At 36.6% G+C, this 22,065-nt stretch overlaps 1 long non-coding RNA gene across 1 annotated transcript; it reads left to right on the top strand.

Moving 5' to 3' along the window:
- The first annotated feature begins 486 nt into the window (after positions 1–486).
- Positions 487–14,182, top strand: LOC139890535 (uncharacterized). The gene is made up of 6 exons (XR_011773358.1): positions 487–533; positions 652–784; positions 881–954; positions 1,086–1,195; positions 1,279–1,335; positions 14,130–14,182. It is a non-coding gene; the product is annotated as an uncharacterized lncRNA (long non-coding RNA).
- Positions 14,183–22,065: the final 7,883 nt, after the last annotated feature.

Below are 22,065 nucleotides of genomic sequence, written 5' to 3'. Positions count from 1 at the left end.
AAAAAAAACGGAACGGATTATGGACATACGGAAATATTATAGTTGACTTGATATTTAATCTAACTACCTTAATTTATTTATCTAAACCCGGTCTTTAAATTAAAGTCAATAGTATATCACATATGATGGTCAGAAAATGACCACATGATCATTTTTCAGGTATTCTTAACAAGTTACATCCAACAATTACATAAGTAGTATTAAGGTTTATCACTATCGTCTGAGTGAAATTAAACCCTCTTTCAGTAATCATATCCAACATCCAACATCTATCTATAGTTTCTATTAAATCTCTAAAATGATGACATCATAAATAAGCTTTTTCTTTCAATAAAAAAAATTAAAAAAGAAAAAGAAAAAAATGTAAGGCACTTGATGATATCATTAACACTAATTAATTAAATTTTAAAAAAATTAACAAAATATAAAAAACGCAGCGGTGTTTATATTTTGTAACCCTAATCCCTAAAATCGCAGTCGGTTCCCTTTTCCCAAATTCATTCTCCTTCCTCATTCATCTCTGTTCTCTACAGGTACAGATTGGAAAAAGAATCGCAGGCTTTCTCCTTAACCCATAAGCACGCCTGCCATATGCTATATTTCAACCAATCAAATATATCTCTGACAAATTCGTTTTGGTTGCGTCGTCAGGTTGATGTACCGGAAGAAGAGTATTTTCGTATATAGGTCGGAAAATGCAACTAGAATCTGCAAATCACGCGAGAATTGTTGTTGTTGAAGCTAAGATGAATCATATTTGACGATTGAAACAATTTCAGTGTAGGTATTGCTTCATATTATTATATATTCTAGAACTATCAATGTTAGTAATTTTTATTATAAATTGAGTAGTTAACATGGTATTGTACATACGATGCAGGGACTAATATCCAATAACAGAAAGAAAAAAAATTCCATGATTGAATGCTTATGTAGCTTCTTTATAGTATTGTTGTATGTTCTCTTTCTCATTTCAAATTACCTAACTTATCATGCTATGTATTTCCTATAATATACTTCAGCTCTTTTGCACATAAATCGCTTAAATAAGCTAAAAATCATGTATCATCTTCATTGCACACTAGATGTTCGATGAAATGACTGAGGTGAATTTGCGCTTTGTTAGCTGACTATTAAATTTGGATATCAAATCTAAGAAACAAGGTGTCCTGTTAGATTTCGAATTATACATCAGGTAGTATTTTCAAATTATACATCATGTTTATGTTTATTTTTATATTGACTGAATATCTCACATTATGCACATTTCTTTTGTAGTGATAAGGTTAAGGCTATATGGTTTATGATGGACTTTGCACTCAATGTTACATACTGGTATGATTATTTAAACTCAAATTGATACAAGTACATACCATCTATTTAAAGTAGCTTTGTGATATGACTTATGAGTAGATCATTGCTGGAAGTTTGTGTTGAAGCTTATAACGAGTTTCAGTTGAGGACACAGGGTGGTAAGGGAAAAAAATGCTAACTACTGTGATGCCCCGTACAAAACCATCGTGTACGAATCATCAACAACAGGATCATTACAAGGTTAAGTACTATATGCTGTAATTAAAGAAGTTGCATTCACGATAAAAAGGTGATGTCATAACCGACATCAAATGTTTTACATTTCAAAAGCATGCTTCACTAAGTAGAAGCAAATAATAAGTGTACGTGACCCCAAATGGTCGTTACAAGTCATAATTCAAAAGTACTAATGTTTGAATGCAAAGTAAAGTAGTTTCATGCGTGGACAACTCTAAGCAGCGGGTGTCTACAGCACAACAAGTAAGACAGCGGAAGCAACCTCAAGCACCTGAGAAATACATGCTTAAAAACGTCAACACAAAGGTTGGTGAGCTATAGTTTAAGTATAACAGTATGTAAGGTAGGCCACGAGATTTCAGTGCTACAAAGAGCGTTTCAAAACAGTATGATAAAGTATATGTTAACCGTGGGCACTTGGTAACTAACTTAACGTTTATACCCCCTGAAAGTACACTTGGCAAGTGCGTATGTCTACGAAGTATTAAACACTCGTTAAATGCTAGCGCGACTAGCCCGAGTGGGGATGTCAAACCCTATGGATCCATATCTAAGATTCGCGTTCATGGTTCAAAAACCAATGATTAAACGTTACCGAGCTAAAGGGAATATTTATGCCGTTGTATAACCCACACATATATAAGTTTAAGTACTCGTGCCTAGTATGTAAAATATAAAATCCGCTTGTATTCTCAGTTCCCAAAATAAGTTAAAGTAAAAAGGGAATGCTATAACTCACAATGATAATGTAGTCGTAAAGTCGGTCCGGTAAAGGTGTGCAAGTAAACGGTCCGAAGGTCCTCAACCTAAGGCAAATAATACTAAGTCAGTAAATCGTCTTAATAGATTTAAAAGTATGTATTTAAGGTCTTAAGGGTCATCATCAATCATCATTAAACAAAAGGCGTAAAGTAGGTTTCGTTTATGAAAGTAGCTTAAAACAAAGTCTGACTTCAGTCAGTCACCACGGCCTCTACCCTTACTGAATTAAGGTGAGACCAGTGGCCATGGCTCCGTCAATGAGTCCCTTAAGTGTGGTAAAATTTACAGAAGCAAACTCATCTTGGTTTGACCGTGGTGACGGTCTAAGTGCGAGTAGGTCAGAAATTTCTGCACAACGTTAAAGGACATAGTAACGATCGGAGGGCCATAAATCCTAAACCGTAACTCGGATTAAGACGAGTCCTATATGAAAAGTTATCTACTCGAAAAATTCTATCTAAAAATCAAGGTTAGAACATCCCAGGTCTACTGGTCTGTTCCAGAAGCATCAGGTCAGTAGGTTTTGGACAGAAGCAGTGAGTTTAAAAGGGTTCCGGTGGTCTTGGTGCTTGATGTTCATCATGGTTCTCATCCTTGATGCATATAGCTTCAAGTGTACAACTCATTGATGTATCTACATCATCTTAGCCGAGTCTTGACCATCATAACCCTAGTGCAAGTCTAAGACATGAAGCACAACTCACTTAAGAGTTGTAAGTGTTTTGATGAACCAAAGTTACATCAAAGTCTTAGTTTTAACACATACATGAAATATGAAAGTAATACAACTAAGTTTTGACAATTATAACACAAGTGTGAGTCTAAGACATGTAGATCAACTCACTTAAGAGTTGTATGAAGTTTGATGAACCAAAGTTACATCAAAGTCTTAGTTCTAACACTTTCATGAACTTTAAGAGTAAAAACAAGTTACAAACTTAGATTATCAACTAGTAAAGTGTATGTAAGCTTTAAAGCTCTTGTTTATAACAAAACATGTAGATCATAAGCTATAAAACTTAGATCCATTACAAGTATGTGAAGTTATAACTAAAGAGTTATACTTCTATGTTCTTGAAACTTAATAAAGTTAACTTTTGTTCAAGAGAAATGAGATCAAGACTAACTTGTAGTTCTTGACCAACAAACCAACAAACAAGTAATTTGAAGTGCATAAATGAAGTAGTAAACTTAAATAAACAAGAAAGATTCATGGTTGTTCATACTTTTAAAGATTCAACCAAAGTTGATCTTTAAGTAAAGTAAACTTTAAGTTTACTTCCATGACTTACAAGTATGATTTCAACAACAATGAACTTATAATCTTTTGAAACAATATATGTAGAACATAAACTAGTAAGTTTAGTTCTTGTGTTCTTGATAAATACAAGATATTATGAAGAATCAAACTAGTAAGTTTGATCTTGTAACTAGTAAAGATTAACTAACAATTACATGTAACAAACTAACAATAACAAGTAATCAATCTACAAGTAACAAAAGATTAAAAGAAACAAAGTATGATGATGATGATTTAGAGTGCTTTTGGTTTCGGTTTTAAGTCAAGAAAAGGAAGAAAGAAACTCATGCTACTTACAAGATTAGAGAGCAAAAGATGAGAGGAAGTTTTGAGAGAAAAAGCAAGTTAAGTGTGTGTGAGAAAATGAGAGAATAATCAAATGAACAAGTAATGAAGTTTGAAACAAAACTATCCCTTTACAAAGGGGTAGGCCGACGGTTTTTGGGTGGGGGAGGGAGGAGAGATTTGTTTGTTGGTCACTAGTGTGTAAGGCTTACAAAAGTGGGATATTAAGGGTATTTACATGGGGATTATATGCAACTAGATTCCAATTCAAAGTTAGCTAACTAGTTACCATTCAAACTAATACTTACAAGTTGAAAGAGTGGGCTAAAGGTCCATTAATAAATGTAGGGTGGGCTTATAAGCCCAAGTTCAAGAGTCCATTAGCTTAAAACAAGCTCAAGTTCCAATTATAACAAGTTAAGCCAAATAAAGCCCAAGTAACTAACTAGTCACCATAGTTAATTAAAATGATTAATAAAATTAATCATGAATGTAAATAATACTTGAAAATATTATTCGTGAAGTTTCGTGTGTCACAAAGACGTTTCGGTCTCTTAAAAGTCAAGTACGGGCAATCATGGCAACACGTAAATGTAATAACATACATTCGTCTAATCACACGTATTAATAACAATAATTATTAATAAATAAACGTTGGAAATTCCAGGGTCGTTACATTACCCACCTGTTAAACAAAATTTCGTCCCGAAATTTAAGCTGAGGTAGATGGAGGAGTCGGGAAAAGGTGAGGATACTTCCGCATCATTTGATCCTCTCGTTCCCAAGTAAACTCAGGTCCTCGTTTGTCATTCCATCGTACTCAGACGATTGGAATCTTGTTGCGTTTCAAAGTTTTGATCTCACGATCCATAATTTCAACAGGTTCCTCTACAAAGTGGAGTTTGTCATCAATTGTAAGTTCTTCCAGTGGTATGATAAGTTCTGGTGCAGCAAGACACTTCTTCAAGTTTGACACGTGGAAGGTAGGATGAACTGAGCTCAATTGTGCTGGTAGATCCAAACGGTAAGCAACGGGTCCAACACGTTCCAAGATTTCAAAAGGACCAATGTATCGTGGGTTCAACTTTCCACGTTTTCCAAAACGGATCACACCCTTCCAAGGTGCAACCTTTAACATTACACGATCACCAACGTTGAATTCAAAGTCTTTACGTTTAAGATCGGCATAACTCTTTTGACGATCACGGGCAGTCTTAAGTCTAGCTTGGATCTGAGCAATCTTCTCCGTGGTTTCGTGGACTACCTCGGGTCCGGTGATTTGCTTTTCGCCTACTTCGGCCCAACAATAGGAGATCGGCACTTACGGCCATACAATGCTTCAAAAGGTGCAGCATTAATGCTTGAGTGATAACTGTTGTTGTACGAGAATTCGGCGAGTGGCAAATGTCTTTCCCAGGCCTTTCCAAAATCAATGACACATGCACGCAGCATGTCCTCCAAGGTCTGAATCGTTCGTTCACTTTGCCCGTCAGTCTGAGGATGATAAGCAGTGCTCATGTCGAGACGAGTTCCCATGGCTTCTTGTAAAGAACGCCAAAATCTAGAAGCAAAACGGGGATCGCGATCTGAGATGATCGATAAAGGTACACCATGACGAGATACAACCTCTTTGATGTATAACTGAGCAAGTCTCTCCATTGTATCAGTTTCCTTCATCGCTAGAAAGTGTGCAGATTTGGTAAGGCGGTCAACAATAACCCAAATAGTGTCGTATCCGCCCACCGTCTTTGGCAGCTTAGTAATGAAATCCATTGTTATCCTTTCCCACTTCCATTGTGGGATTTCCGGTTGCTGAAGTAACCCAGAAGGTCTCTGATGCTCGGCTTTAACCTTCGAGCAAGTCAAACACTTACCAACATAAGTCGCAACATCCTTCTTAAGATTCGGCCACCAATACTGTTCTTTAAGGTCGTGGTACATTTTACCCGCTCCAGGATGAATCGAATATCTCGACTTGTGTGCTTCATCAAGTATCAGGTTCCGTAGATCTCCATAAAGAGGTACCCAAATTCTTCTGGCATAACATCGGAGTCCAGACTCCCTAACCTCGAATCGAGAGACAAGTATGTTCAAATGTTCATGAGATATATTCTCCTCCTTGAGAGCCTCATCTTGGGCTACTCTGATCTGACTGTTGAGGTTCGAATGAATGGTGATGTTCAGAGCCCTAACTCGAAGACGTGCCGTCCTCTCCTTTCGGCTTAAAGCGTCAGCTACAACATTGGCCTTGCCAGGGTGATAACGGATTTCACAATCGTAGTCATTGAGCGTCTCGATCCATCGACGCTGTCTCATATTTAGTTGTTTCTGATCAAAGATGTGCTGGAGACTCTTGTGGTCGGTGAAGATAGTGCTCTTAGTTCCATACAAATAATGTCTCCACAATTTGAGCGCAAAGACAACGGCTCCAAGTTCAAGATCATGTGTAGTGTAGTTCCGCTCGTGAATCTTCAATTGGCGGGAGGCATAGGCAATAACCTTTGATCGTTGCATCAGTACACAACCAAAACCACTCTTCGAAGCATCGCAATAAACAACAAAGTCGTCACTGCCTTCAGGAAGTGATAGGATAGGTGCGGTGGTTAACTTCTTCTTCAAAGTTTGAAATGCCGATTCGTGTGCGGGTTCCCAAATGAACTTCTTGCCCTTGTGAGTCAGTGCGGTCAAAGGACGCGCAATCAGAGAAAATCCTTCGATAAACCTTCGATAATAACCGGCGAGACCTAGGAATTGGCGAATATGCGTCGGAGTAGTGGGGGTCTCCCACTTGCTGATGGCTTCAATCTTGGCGGGATCAACTTTGATACCCTGGTCGCTCACAACATGACCCAAAAACTGTACTTCCTTCAACCAAAATTCACACTTGGAGAATTTGGCGTAAAGTTGCTCTTGTCTTAAGAGTTCAAGCACTAATCGGAGGTGTTGCTCATGTTCTTCTTCGCTCTTAGAGTAGATGAGGATATCATCTATGAAGACGATAACAAACTTGTCCAAGTAAGGCTTATAGACACGATTCATGAGGTCCATGAACACGGCAGGTGCATTTGTCAAACCGAATGGCATCACGAGAAACTCATAATGACCATAACGGGTCCTGAATGCAGTTTTCATCACGTCACTTTCCTTCACCCTCAGCTGGTGATATTCGGATCGCAAATCGATCTTTGAATAAACGCTCGATCCTTGTAGTTGATCAAAAAGATCGTCAATTCGTGGAAGAGGATACCGATTCTTGATAGTTAATTTGTTGAGTTCACGGTAGTCGATACACATACGGAAGGATCCATCCTTCTTCTTCACAAACAACACAGGTGCGCCCCAAGGCGAGAAGCTTGGTTGGATAAACCCTCGATCTAATAGCTCTTGTAGTTGACTCTGTAATTCTTGCATCTCGGAAGGTGCGAGTCTATAAGGTGCGCGAGCTACAGGTGCAGCTCCTGGCACTAAGTCAATCTGAAACTCTACTGCTCTCTGCGGCGGTAATCCAGGCAATTCCTCTGGGAAGACATCGGAAAATTCGTTCACAATTCGAACGTCGTTCACGCTCTTCACCTCAGTTTCTACCGCTTTCACATGTGCTAGGACAGCAAAACGTCCATTCTTCATAATCTTTTGCGCTTTCACGCAACTAATGAGGTTCAACTTCGAGGTACATCTCTCTCCATAGATAACCAGTGGTTCGCCATCTCTTTGTGGTATGCGAAGTGCTTTATCTCTACAGATAATATCGGCCTTTATCTTGCTCAACCAATCCATACCGACGATCACGTCAAAACTTCCTAGTTTGATAGGTATCAAGTCAATTTCGAAATCTGCACCAGCTATGTTGATAACAGCTCCACGACTAATATGGTCAACCTTTTCAAGTTTTCCATTTGCGACCTCGACAAGCATACTCTCTTTTAACGGGACTAATGACCAATTAATCTTATCGCAAAAATGTCTACATACATAACTTCTATCCGCACCAGTATCAAACAAGACAGAAGCTAAAAGATTGTTGATTTTGAATATACCTGTCACCAAGTCGGGGTTATCGCGTGCATCCCTTGCATTAACATTGAAGGCTCTACCTCGGGGTGGTCCTCCATCTTTTCGCTTGTTTGGGCACGAGTTTCTGAAATGGCCCGTCTGTCCACATTCATAACACTTCTTCGGTCCATTGGTGTTCGGTTTCCCATTCAAAGTGGTGACCTTGCAGTCCCTTCCGACATGCCCAGCCCGTTGGCACTTCTCACAAAAAACATTGCAATACCCAGTGTGGTGTTTGTAGCACTGTTTGCATTGTGGTAAGGTTCCTTTGTAGTTCGGGTTGGTGTTGGTGTTGTTGTTGGGATTAGGGTTTCCACCGTTGTTGTGCCTCTTGGCGGGAGTTTGATCGTAGTTTCTCCCCCTGTTGTTGTTGTTGTTGTTGTGGTTGTTGTGGTTGTTATCCCATTTCCTCTTTTCACTACTACCGGCTTCAAACTTAGCCTTCTCCGGCTCGTCAAGGATGATTTGATTCAGGAGAGTATGTGCCATGCGCATTGCTTCGGAGACATTCGGTGGCTTGGATGAGGTAACGTTACCCTTGATGGACTTAGGGAGTCCCGAGAAGTATTTCTCCATGCGCTTGAATTCGGGGGTGACCATGGTCGGACACATCAGTGCTAACTCCAAAAACCTACGATTGTAACTGTTAAGGTCGTTCCCTACGGCCTTCAACTGCATGAATTCAATTTCCATCTTCTGAATTTTGGTTCTCGGACAATACTCATCAATCATAGCCGCCTTGAATTCCTCCCATGGCGTAGCATACGCCTCATCGATACCTTTCGCTTGAGCTAACGTGTTCCACCACGTTAGCGCGCCGTCAGATAGCGTGCAAGATGCAAACTTGGTCTTATTATCCTCCGAACAGTTGCTAACTCGGAATACTGATTCAAGTTTCTCGAACCATCTGGTGAGACCAACTGGTCCCTCGGTGCTGCTGAAGTTATGCGGTTTGCAGCTCTGGAATTCCTTGTATGTACACCCATTTCGAACGGGTGGAATAACCGGTGGTGGTGGCGGTGGAGCTTCGAGATTTCTTTCTGCTAGGGCTGCAGCGACCCGTTCGTTGATCATGTCCTCAATCTGGGCGGCGGTAGGTGTGGACCTTCCGTTAGCCATGGTATTCTAAACAAAAATTTTGACTCAAGTCAAAATCCAGTATGCAAGTACTAATAATACAGTATATAGTGACCAACATGGAATCAAAACATCACATGTTATTAAATAATGCATCTAGGTACAAATACCACAGAATCATCGTACAGCAATGTAAATAGAATATCGTGCAAGAATTAAATAATGCAAAGTTCCATTCATTAATAATAATAAGTTTCATACATCTGAATAAGTTCGTACAATACATATGAAATACATGAAACTATATCTAGATTACATCATGAAATCTAAATACAAAGTCCTATGGTGAAGGCGGGTGAACTGCTCCTCGAGCTCAGTGACTCGAGCTCGGAGAGTCCCAATCTCCCTCATCAGTTCCTCGTTAGAGGGAGCTGGTGGGGCAGGCGGTGCAGGTGGGGCGGGTGGTGCCGGTGGTGCTGATGTAGATGGTCCGGCTCCGGATGTAGACGGTACGTCCCTAGATGTAAGTGATCCGTATCTAAATCTAGGTGGTACGGTTCCAGGAATAGTCAATACGTAACGGGGAACCTTACGTATCTGTGGGTCGGCAGGGTATGGCACAACTCGTTTACGAGCAGTAACCCTACGACGATGGCCAAATGCGTCAGTAAAAGCACGACCTCCATTCACCCCTGGAATGACGGTGCCGTCGAAATGGTATCGCTTCCTCGGCGGGGTGGAGGGTGCCTGAATAGGTCTATCAGCAGGATCCTCATCATCGCTGGAGTCGTCTGATGATGAAGAATCGGCGGATGATGAATCATCCGAATCGTGTGGTGGTGACACTGGTGGCTGAGCTGGTAATCCGAAGCGTCCGAAGGCGGCCAACATCTGTCTGTGTCTGCCTGGCGGAATCACGACTAAACGTCCGTCGGGAGTGCGTCAGCAAGGCGTGCGCATGTGGTTACGAAACGGCCCTTCCCCGAACTCCGCGGGGATCTCAATACCACCAATGCGGGGCTGTGACCTCGAGGGTCCGGGAACAGACACTGGGGCAGGTGCACTAGTACCCGCTCCGGAAGTAGAAGCACCGGGATCACTAGTGGGTGTCGGGGCCGGTGTATCGGCAGTAGCAGCAGCAGGTGTAGCAGTAGGTAGGGCGACGGGGTCTGAGTCTGTACTGCCCGAAATGCCAGCAGGTGGAACATCCGACATCTGAACAAGGAAAAATAAATTTTCCATGTCAGTATGTCATAAAGCAAGCAAATAATAGGCCAACAGTTTAAATCATGTATAACAGTAACTAGCATGGCAATAACAGTAATTCGTATGAAAGTAGCATGCAATCGAAAGCAAGTAGCATCATGCAGTAGTGAAATCATGTAGTAGCATACGGCATATAGCGGAAAAAGTAAGCAGCAGCATGTAGTAAGTTCAGCGGAAACAAGTAAACTAGCAAGTTGTAGATTAGTCCTATTAGTGAATCCTACTCGGGTCGGTCTTAGACTCACTAATGCAACCTAATTCCCTACAACCAATGCTCTGATACCAAATGTGATGCCCCGTACAAAACCATCGTATACGAATCATCAACAACAGGATCATTACAAGGTTAAGTACTATATGCTGTAATTAAAGAAGTTGCATTCACGATAAAAAGGTGATGTCATAACCGACATCAAATGTTTTACATTTCAAAAGCATGCTTCACTAAGTAGAAGCAAATAATAAGTGTACGTGACCCCAAATGGTCGTTACAAGTCATAATTCAAAAGTACTAATGTTTGAATGCAAAGTAAAGTAGTTTCATGCGTGGACAACTCTAAGCAGCGGGTGTCTACAGCACAACAAGTAAGACAGCGGAAGCAACCTCAAGCACCTGAGAAATACATGCTTAAAAACGTCAACACAAAGGTTGGTGAGCTATAGTTTAAGTATAACAGTATGTAAGGTAGGCCACGAGATTTCAGTGCTACAAAGAGCGTTTCAAAACAGTATGATAAAGTATATGTTAACCATGGGCACTTGGTAACTAACTTAACGTTTATACCCCCTGAAAGTACACTTGGCAAGTGCGTATGTCTACGAAGTATTAAACACTCGTTAAATGCTAGCGCGACTAGCCCGAGTGGGGATGTCAAACCCTATGGATCCATATCTAAGATTCGCGTTCATGGTTCAAAAACCAATGATTAAACGTTACCGAGCTAAAGGGAATGTTTATGCCGTTGTATAACCCACACATATATAATTTTAAGTACTAGTGCCTAGTATGTAAAACATAAAATCCGCTTGTATTCTCAGTTCCCAAAATAAGTTAAAGTAAAAAGGGAATGCTATAACTCACAATGATAATGTAGTCGTAAAGTCGGTCCGGTAAAGGTGTGCAAGTAAATGGTCCGAAGGTCCTCAACCTAAGGCAAATAGTACTAAGTCAGTAAATCGTCTTAATAGGTTTAAACGTATGTATTTAAGGTCTTAAGGGTCATCATCAATCATCATTAAACAAAAGGCGTAAAGTAGGTTTCGTTTATGAAAGTAGCTTAAAACAAAGTCTGATTTCAGTCAGTCACCACGGCCTCTACCCTTACTGAATTAAGGTGAGACCAGTGGCCATGGCTCCGTCTATGAGTCCCTTAAGTGTGGTAAAATTTACAGAAGCAAAATCGTCTTGGTTTGACCGTGGCGACGGTCTAAGTGCGAGTAGGTCAGAAATTTCTGCACAACGTTAAAGGACATAGTAACGATCGGAGGGCCATAAATCCTAAACCGTAACTCGGATTAAGACGAGTCCTATATGAAAAGTTATCTACTCGAAAAGTTCTATTTAAAAATCAAGGTTAGAACAGCCCAGGTCTACTGGTCTGTTCCAGAAGCATCAGGTCAGTAGGTTTTGGACAGAAGCAGTGAGTTTAAAAGGGTTCCGGTGGTCTTGGTGCTTGATGTTCATCATGATTCTCATCCTTGATGCATATAGCTTCAAGTGTACAACTCATTGATGTATCTACATCATCTTAGCTGAGTCTTGACCATCATAACCCTAGTGCAAGTCTAAGACATGAAGCACAACTCACTTAAGAGTTGTAAGTGTTTTGATGAACCAAAGTTACATCAAAGTCTTAGTTTTAACACATACATGAAATATGAAAGTAATACAACTAAGTTTTGACAATTATAACACAAGTGTGAGTCTAAGACATGTAGATCAACTCACTTAAGAGTTGTATGAAGTTTGATGAACCAAAGTTACATCAAAGTCTTAGTTCTAACACTTACATGAACTTTAAGAGTAAAAACAAGTTACAAACTTAGATTATCAACTAGTAAAGTGTATGTAAGCTTTAAAGCTCTTGTTTATAACAAAACATGTAGATCATAAGCTATAAAACTTAGATCCATTACAAGTATGTGAAGTTATAACTAAAGAGTTATACTTCTATGTTCTTGAAACTTAATAAAGTTAACTTTTGTTCAAGAGAAATGAGATCAAGACTAACTTGTAGTTCTTGACCAACAAACCAACAAACAAGTAATTTGAAGTGCATAAATGAAGTAGTAAACTTAAATAAACAAGAAAGATTCATGGTTGTTCATACTTTTAAAGATTCAACCAAAGTTGATCTTTAAGTAAAGTAAACTTTAAGTTTACTTCCATGACTTACAAGTATGATTTCAACAACAATGAACTTATAATCTTTTGAAACAATATATGTAGAACATAAACTAGTAAGTTTAGTTCTTGTGTTCTTGATAAATACAAGATATTATGAAGAATCAAACTTGTAAGTTTGATCTTGTAACTAGTAAAGATTAACTAACAATTACATGTAACAAACTAACAATAACAAGTAATCAATCTACAAGTAACAAAAGATTAAAAGAAACAAAGTATGATGATGATGATTTAGAGTGCTTTTGGTTTCGGTTTTAAGTCAAGAAAAGGAAGAAAGAAACTCATGCTACTTACAAGATTAGAGAGCAAAAGATGAGAGGAAGGTTTGAGAGAAAAAGCAAGTTAAGTGTGTGTGAGAAAATGAGAGAATAATCAAATGAACAAGTAATGAAGTTTGAAACAAAACTATCCCTTTACAAGGAGGTAGACTGACGGTTTTTGGGTGGGGGAGGGAGGAGAGATTTGTTTGTTGGTCACTAGTGTGTAAGGCTTACAAAAGTGGGATATTAAGGGTATTTACATGGGGATTACATGCAACTAGATTCCAATTCAAAGTTAGCTAACTAGTTACCATTCAAACTAATACTTACAAGTTGAAAGAGTGGGCTAAAGGTCCATTAATAAATGTAGGGTGGGCTTATAAGCCCAAGTTCAAGAGTCCATTAGCTTAAAACAAGCCCAAGTTCCAATTATAACAAGTTAAGCCAAATAAAGCCCAAGTAACTAACTAGTCACCATAGTTAATTAAAATGATTAATAAAATTAATCATGAATGTAAATAATACTTGAAAATATTATTCGTGAAGTTTCGTGTGTCACAAAGACGTTTCGGGCTCTTAAAAGTCAAGTACGGGCAATCATGGCAACACGTAAATGTAATAACATACATTCGTCTAATCACACGTATTAATAACAATAATTATTAATAAATAAACGTTGGAAATTCCAGGGTCGTTACAACTACAATGGAGACCTAATGAGAATATGAAAAGGGAAATTAGGGCACTTTTAATTTGAAATGGATAGATGTTACGAAAAGGAATTTTGGGGCACTTTTCTGCTGTTGTATTGAAATTGTCTTTACAATTCATTATTATCTCTTTTATGTTTCATTTAAGAGATAAAGTTCATGAAAAAAACATATGTTGTTTTGCTCAGATCTTATGTTAGAATTGCATTAGAAAATAGTTGGATTTCACCAACAGATTTGCAGTTACTAAATCGTTGTTTATTACTTGACCCATTACCCAAACCACTCATTTTGCTACCTTTACTATGTAAGTTGATGACACCATCTATGCATTTGATACCATATAAGATATTGAGCCCAAATATATGTATGCGGTATTCTTCCTTGAAACATTGCAATATATTTGAGATGGATACTTTTTAAAAGGAATTGATCATTTTTAGCACATGTATTATCAGATGGAAATTAGATGTGTTTGAGGATGTTGGATCACTTTATGCTCATCATAGAAGGATGGAGGTATTTGGCCTTATTTTTTGGCCGTTTTACTTATAATGAGTGCTTCGTATTAGTTTTTGATTTGTATTTCGAATTTAAAAAGAGATAGTTTATTGTGTCCTATCACAAGTATTCCAATGGTTGTACTAATAAGAAAGTTTTTTATCGTGGGCCACTTTTTATGTTACTACGGCCGGTTGGTCTCTAATAAAATTTTTGTTTCAGATTATTATCTTGCAGATACCACCATACATTCTTGCTTCAAGTTATGCGTTGCAATAGGTGGTCAGTTTTAGTTTGTTGATGCCATCTACAACAATCAAATTCTTATGTTGTGATTAAATATAGAGTTGAAGTTGATGTTAGAGCTTTATATTGTAAGTTTCTTAGTTCTGTTATCAACTCAAAATTATGAATATTTTTTTAAGCAATTCAATACTACACAGCTTACAATCCGTATTAATACAAAATTCAAAAATATAAATCCGAAAGATAGTTATACATGTGGTGGCTTTCTTAGTCATATGAATCTTTCAAAGTGGAAGGATTCTAAAAGTTCAAATGGGTCAAAATATTATTTTTTATATATACTTTTTGGATTTAGTTTAGAATAGATTTAGTTTAAATATTCAATTTTGACCCATAAACTATTTTTAATATCTAAAAACAATTTAGAAAAGAAGTGATTATGATAATGATTGAAAATAAAAAGTTGTTATAGGTTGATTCACTTGATTGAAAATTTGAATTCTAGACAGCTTTGTTTTTTAAGAATTGAACATGGCAATTTGTTGTATGTATGAATGCAAAAATAAAACTAACGTTTGGATGATGTTTGATTGTCATGGTAGCATGGGTCCTGTTTATGATGTGAAAATATTTTGGTTCGGAAATGTTAAAAGTTTTAGGTGGATTACTGGGTCAATACATGCCATTGTGATTTGTTTGGATTTTTTAGTATATGTGCAATTTGACCAAATTTGTGGTTTTGGTCATTAAGTTATGGTGGGGTTTCAAGATGGGAAGAGATAGAATGATCCGAAGAGAAGACCCAAAGACTTGCATATATGTTTTCTTCTATATCACCTTTGTCCCTCTTCAATGGATTTATTATAAATATAAGAAATGACATTATATAATTTTTAATTCTTATATTCACATAATATATTTGTTTGAATCTTTTTACCATCTTCTAATTTCATGTCAGCAGGTCTATTGCTACTTACTCCTCTATTGAGACTTGCACTTGAAATTGGATTCGATTACTAATATACTAGAGAGTACTCAGTAACAAATGTTAAGTAAGTTAACATTATGTTTTTTTTAGTTGTTCAAATGTCATTAAATTGTAGTCTTAGTAAGGTTAGTTTGACCTATATAGTATGCAAATATTTGATATAGTTTGGCAGTAGCTTTGTACATTGGTAAACTGCCCCATCTATAGAAATTGGTAAACTGACCTAGGGTGTGTCACTTTTTGTTGCAATTAGAAAATAGCTTACAATAATAATGATAGACTATGAGTATTGTTGATGAAATTTACTTTTTAGAATAATGGACCTATACAATGATGATCTGATACAAGTAGGGAAAACATCTACTGTTTGTGCTTTAAACTTAGTCATTCGTTTACACAAATCCGTGATTTAATAATGAAATTGTTGTCATTGATGTGCCGCCATGTCTTTATTTTGTTGTTGGTTAATTAGAGTTTTTGGCAATTGGCCTGAAATCATCATCAGTCATCGTCGTAAACGCTAGACGGTATTACTTTTTATGCTAATAGGTATATTTTTTTTTTGCCAATGTGTTTATTTTGTTGTTGCTTAGTTGATTTTTTTTTATATTCAATTTTGCCATCGACGTTGGTGAACTTAAGTGTTTATGTTCCTGGTTTTTAAGATTTTTACATACATACATAACATCTTCTGTTAGTTGTATATTTATATAATTTGGTAATGTACCAGGGATGTCTTATTTGTATGTGTTTAATATGCTTTTTTGTTTCCTGATCTGCAAAAAAAAGTGTTTCAGAGAGATCCTGAAATACATATTGAATGGTACATGTGTTCCTTTAATGTTGAATATGAAATATGATTGATAACAATAAAAATGAAGTCCAATGGTGTTTTTAATAAGGTGTATAACATATATGTGATGTTAAAAAGCTCATAATATTTAACATATATATCCCTATATATCAACAAAAAGCTCATAATATTTTTAATAAGGTGTATAACATATTGAATATACATATATATCCCTATATATCAACAAAAAGCTCATAATATTTAAGGTCCAATGGTGTTTTTAATAAGGTGTATAACATATATGTGATGTTAAAATACTATATGTCATATATTGGTAGGGCATATGTGTTGCAGTCATGGTTATCCCTACTGCTTTGCTTTCATTTAAATTGAAAATATACTTTTGCTCCGATTATACGTTGTGAGGAATTCTGAATTGTGATATAACTAATGTGACGCTGTGATTATCACTTGAGCCTTACAATGGGATAAAAACAGGTCATATCTGAAATGTTCCGTTCTTATTGATTAAAAACGTTCCATATTAATTGATTTCGTTGCGAGGTTTTGACCTCTATATGAGACGTTTTTCAAAGACTGCATTCATTTTTAAAACAAACCATAACCTTTATTTCATAAATAAAGGTTTAAAAAGCTTTACGTAGATTATCAAATAATGATAATCTAAAATATCCTGTTTACACACGACCATTACATAATGGTTTACAATACAAATATGTTACATCGAAATCAGTTTCTTGAATGCAGTTTTTACACAATATCATACAAACATGGACTCCAAATCTTGTCCTTATTTTAGTATGCAACAGCGGAAGCTCTTAATATTCACCTGAGAATAAACATGCTTTAAACGTCAACAAAAATGTTGGTGAGTTATAGGTTTAACCTATATATATCAAATCGTAACAATAGACCACAAGATTTCATATTTCAATACACATTCCATACATAGAGATAAAAATCATTCATATGGTGAACACCTGGTAACCGACATTAACAAGATGCATATATAAGAATATCTCCATCATTCCGGGACACCCTTCGGATATGATATAAATTTCGAAGTACTAAAGCATCCGGTACTTTGGATGGGGTTTGTTAGGCCCAATAGATCTATCTTTAGGATTCGCGTCAATTAGGGTGTCTGTTCCCTAATTCTTAGATTACCAGACTTAATAAAAAGGGGCATATTCGATTTTGATAATTCAACCAAAGAATGTAGTTTCACGTACTTGTGTCTATTTTGTAAATCATTTATAAAACCTGCATGTATTCTCATCCCAAAAATATTAGATTTTTAAAAGTGGGACTATAACTCACTTTCACATATTTTTACTTCATCGGGAAGTAAGACTTGGCCACTGGTTGATTCACGAACCTATAACAATATATACATATATATCAAAGTATGTTCAAAATATATTTACAACACTTTTAATATATTTTGATGTTTTAAGTTTATTAAGTCAGCTGTCCTCGTTAGTAACCTACAACTAGTTGTCCACAGTTAGATATACAGAAATAAATCGATAAATATTATCTTGAATCAATCCACGACCCAGTGTATACGTATCTCAGTATTGATCACAACTCAAACTATACATATTTTGGAATCAACCTCAACCCTATATAGCTAACTCCAACATTCACATATAGAGTGTCTATGGTTGTTCCGAAATATATATAGATGTGTCGACATGATAGGTCGAAACATTGTATACGTGTCTATGGTATCTCAAGATTACATAATATACAATACAAGTTGATTAAGTTATGGTTGGAATAGATTTGTTACCAATTTTCACGTAGCTAAAATGAGAAAAATTATCCAATCTTGTTTTACCCATAACTTCTTCATTTTAAATCCGTTTTGAGTGAATCAAATTGCTATGGTTTCATATTGAACTCTATTTTATGAATCTAAACAGAAAAAGTATAGGTTTATAGTCGGAAAAATAAGTTACAAGTCGTTTTTGTAAAGGTAGTCATTTTAGTCGAAAGAACGACGTGTAGATGACCATTTTAGAAAACATACTTCCACTTTGAGTTTAACCATAATTTTTGGATATAGTTTCATGTTCATAATAAAAATCATTTTCTCAGAATAACAACTTTTAAATCAAATTTTATCATAGTTTTTAATTAACTAACCCAAAACAGCCCGCGGTGTTACTACGACGGCGTAAATCCGGTTTTACGGTGTTTTTCGTGTTTCCAGGTTTTAAATCATTAATTTAGCATATCATATAGATATAGAACATGTGTTTAGTTAATTTTAAAAGTCAAGTTAGAAGGATTAACTTTTGTTTGCGAACAAGTTTAGAATTAACTAAACTATGTTCTAGTGATTACGAGTTTAAACCTTCGAATAAGATAGTTTTATATATATGAATCGAATGATGTTATGAACATCATTACTACCTCAAGTTTAGTAGGTAAACCTACTGGAAGTGACAAGAAATGATCTAGCTTCAAAGGATCTTGGATGGCTTGAAAGTTCTTGAAGTAGGATCATGACACAAAAACAAGTTCAAGTAAGATTTTTACTCGAATTAAGATAGTTTATAGTTATAGAAATTGAATCAAAGTTTGAATATGAATATTACCTTGAATAAGAAAGATAACCTACTATATATAAAAAAGGTTTCTTGATCTTAGATGATTACTTGGAATGGATTAGAAAGCTTGGAAGTAAATTAGTAAACTTGAAGGGATTTTTGAAGTGTTCTTGAAGTGTTCTTCCTATGATGATTATAGCTTGATTCTTGAAGTGATTTTTGATGAAGATGATGATTAACTAGATTTTTGATGAAGATGATGATTAACTACTGGAAAAATACGTTCATAATAGTGTGGGTGTGTTGAGAGAGAATTAGAAAGAGAATTGGAAGTGAAATGGAGTGAATGATGAGTGGTAATTGGTGAGTGGTGAGTGGGGTTAAAAGGAGTTCTAGTTAGTTGACTAGCTCATGGTAGAAGTTAAAATTGATTAGTCATACATGACATAATCAAGAGTGGAATCCCATGCTAGTTTCTATTGGTATATACCCATAGTAAGTACGTTTTGAAGCTGTGTATAATACGGGTAAGAATACGACTAGAATTCTTGATGAAAGAAAAGAATGGGAAAGTAACTGTAACCATTTTTGTTAAGTATGAGTGTTTTGATATATGTCTTGAAGTCTTCCAAAAGTATTTTAATACATCTAAATACAATACATGTATATACATTTTAACTGAGTCGTTAAGTCATCGTTAGTCGTTACATGTAAGTGTTGTTTTGAAACCTTTAAGTTAACGATCTCAATTAATGTTGTTAACCCATTGTTTATTATATCTAATGAGATGTTAAATTATTATATTATCATGATATTATGATATATTAATATATCTTAATATGATATATATACATTTAAATGTCGTTACAACGATAATCGTTACATATATGTCTCGTTTCGAAATCCTTAAGTTAGTAGTCTTGTTTATATGTATATAACTCATTGTTAATATACTTATGGAGATACTTACTTATCATAATCTCATGTTAACCATATGTATATCCATATATATATAGTCATGTCGTTTTTACAAGTTTTAACGTTCGTGAATCGCCGGTCAACTTGGGTGGTCAATTGTCTATATGAAACATATTTCAATTAATCAAGTCTTAACAAGTTTGATTGTTTAACATGTTGGAAACATTTAATCATGTAAATATCAATCTCAATTAATATATATAAACATGGAAAAGTTCGGGTCACTACAGTACCTACCCGTTAAATAAATTTCGTCCCGAAATTTTAAGCTGTTGAAGGTGTTGACGAATCTTCTGGAAATAGATGCGGGTATTTCTTCTTCATCTGATCTTCACGCTCTCAGGTGAACTCGGGTCCTCTACGAGCATTCCATCGAACCTTAACAATTGGTATCTTGTTTTGCTTAAGTCTTTTAACCTCACGATCCATTATTTCGACGGGTACTTCGATGAATTGGAGTTTTTCGTTGATTTAGATTTCATCAAACGGAATAGTGAGATCTTCTTTAGCAAAATATTTCTTCAAATTCGAGACGTGGAAAGTGTTATGTACAGCCGCGAGTTGTTGAGGTAACTCAAGTCGGTAAGCTACTGGTCCGACATGATCAATAATCTTGAATGGTCCAATATACCTTGGATTTAATTTCCCTCGTTTACCAAATCGAACAACGCCTTTCCAAGGTGCAACTTTAAGCATGACCATCTCTCCAATTTCAAATTCTATATCTTTTATTTTAATGTCAGCGTAGCTCTTTTGTCGACTTTGGGCGATTTTCAACCGTTGTTGAATTTGGATGATCTTCTCGGTAGTTTCTTGTATAATCTCCGGACCCGTAATCTGTCTATCCCCCACTTCACTCCAACAAATCGGAGACCTGCACTTTTTACCATAAAGTGCTTCAAACGGCGCCATCTCAATGCTTGAATGGTAGCTGTTGTTGTAGGAAAATTCTGCTAACGGTAGATGTCGATCCCAACTGTTTCCGAAATCAATAACACGTGCTCGTAGCATGTCTTCAAGCGTTTGTATCGTCCTTTCGCTCTGACCATCAGTTTGTGGATGATAGGCAGTACTCATGTCTAGACGAGTTCCTAATGCTTGCTGTAATGTCTGCCAGAATCTTGAAATAAATCTGCCATCCCTATCAGAGATAATAGAGATTGGTATTCCATGTCTGTAGACGACTTCCTTCAAATACAGTCGTGCTAACTTCTCCATCTTGTCATCTTCTCTTATTGGCAGGAAGTGTGCTGATTTGGTGAGACGATCAACTATTACCCAAATAGTATCAAAACCACTTGCAGTCCTTGGCAATTTAGTGATGAAATCCATGGTAATGTTTTCCCATTTCCATTCTGGGATTTCGGGTTGTTGAAGTAGACCTGATGGTTTCTGATGCTCAGCTTTGACCTTAGAACACGTCAAACATTCTCCTACATATTTAGCAACATCGGCTTTCATACCCGGCCACCAAAAATGTTTCTTGAGATCCTTGTACATCTTCCCCGTTCCAGTATGTATTGAGTATCTGGTTTTATGAGCTTCTCTAAGTACCATTTCTCTCATATCTCCAAATTTTGGTACCCAAATCCTTTCAGCCCTATACCGGGTTCCGTCTTCCCGAATATTAAGATGCTGCTCCGATCCTTTGGGTATTTCATCCTTTAAATTTCCTTCTTTTAACACTCCTTGTTGCGCCTCCTTTATTTGAGTAGTAAGGTTATTATGAATCATTATATTCATAGATTTTACTCGAATGGGTTCTCTGTCCTTCCTGCTCAAGGCATCGGCTACCACATTTGCCTTCTCCGGGTGGTAACGAATCTCAAAGTCGTAATCATTCAACAATTCAATCCACCTACGCTGCCTCATATTCAGTTGTTTCTGATTAAATATGTGTTGAAGACTTTTGTGGTCGGTATATATAATACTTTTGACCCCATATAAGTAGTGCCTCCAAGTCTTTAATGCAAAAACAACCGCGCCTAATTCCAAATCATGCGTCGTATAATTTTGCTCGTGAATCTTCAATCGTCTAGACGCATAAGCAATCACCTTCGTTCGTTGCATTAATACACAACCGAGACCTTACTTTGATGCGTCACAATAAATCACAAAATCATCATTCCCTTCAGGCAATGACAATATAGGTGCCGTAGTTAGCTTTTTCTTCAATAACCGAAACGCTTTCTCTTGTTCATCATTCCATTCAAATTTCTTCCCTTTATGCGTTAATGCAGTCAAGGGTTTTACTATTCTGGAAAAGTCTTGGATGAACCTTCTGTAGTAACCAGCTAGTCCTAAAAACT

Source organism: Rutidosis leptorrhynchoides, chromosome 2, assembly GCF_046630445.1.
Source record: "Rutidosis leptorrhynchoides isolate AG116_Rl617_1_P2 chromosome 2, CSIRO_AGI_Rlap_v1, whole genome shotgun sequence".
In the NCBI taxonomy this organism is placed as follows: domain Eukaryota; kingdom Viridiplantae; phylum Streptophyta; class Magnoliopsida; order Asterales; family Asteraceae; genus Rutidosis; species Rutidosis leptorrhynchoides.
The sequence above is the reverse complement of the archived record's forward strand: the minus strand, read 5'-3'. Positions and strand labels throughout refer to the sequence as shown.